This window comes from Centrocercus urophasianus, unplaced genomic scaffold, assembly GCF_019232065.1.
Source record: "Centrocercus urophasianus isolate 14NV4802_14NV808 unplaced genomic scaffold, USGS_Curo_1.0 seq_10, whole genome shotgun sequence".
Lineage (NCBI taxonomy): Eukaryota > Metazoa > Chordata > Aves > Galliformes > Phasianidae > Centrocercus > Centrocercus urophasianus.
In genome coordinates, this window is record NW_024884142.1 from 13,262,724 (window position 1) to 13,263,413 (window position 690).

Below are 690 nucleotides of genomic sequence, written 5' to 3' on the forward strand. Positions count from 1 at the left end.
GGCGGGCGCGGGGAGGCGGCTGTCGCCTCGCTGGCGGCGAGCGGGCCGAGGCCGGGCAGGGCGGCTGCGTTGGGCTCGGCTGGGCTGTCACCCCGCCGGGGGCTCCCGGGGCGGGAGGGAGGAGCGCTGCCTGCCGGGGCCGGGAGCCCGCCCCCCGCGCCCGCCTCGCCTCGCCTCGCCTCGCCTCGCCTCTCCCGCCGGCCTGCGGCGGCCCCAGCCCGCGGGGCCCGAGCCGAGCCGCCGCCCCGGCCTCTCCGCCGCCCCGCCTGAGCGGAGCCGGGTGCGGAGCGCGGCGTGCCGCCCGCACGGCACGGCTGCTGCGGCCGGGGCGACACCTCCCCGCCGCCCCTCCTCACCTGCAGCCGCTCCCCTCCGGAGCCGGCCGCGCTGCCGCTGCCATGTTTGCGGGGGCGGGGGAGCGGGCTTTCCCGTCACCGCGGCAACCGGCGCGGCGCCGGCCGGGCCCTGACGGCGCCCGCGGCTCCCGGCCCGGGGGAGCGTAGGGCCCCAGCCGGGCCCACCGCCGCAGCGCCCCTACCGCTGCTCCGTGGCCGTGTCCCCGTGCCGCCAAAGCCTCGGCTGCCCGGGGAATGCCGCTGCCCTCGGAGCGCGAGGCCGGTGTGTCCAGCTGAGCAGCTGCAGCCCCGGCGGCTCTGCTTGGTGCGTGTAACGCTGTGGTGTTTCCTACAG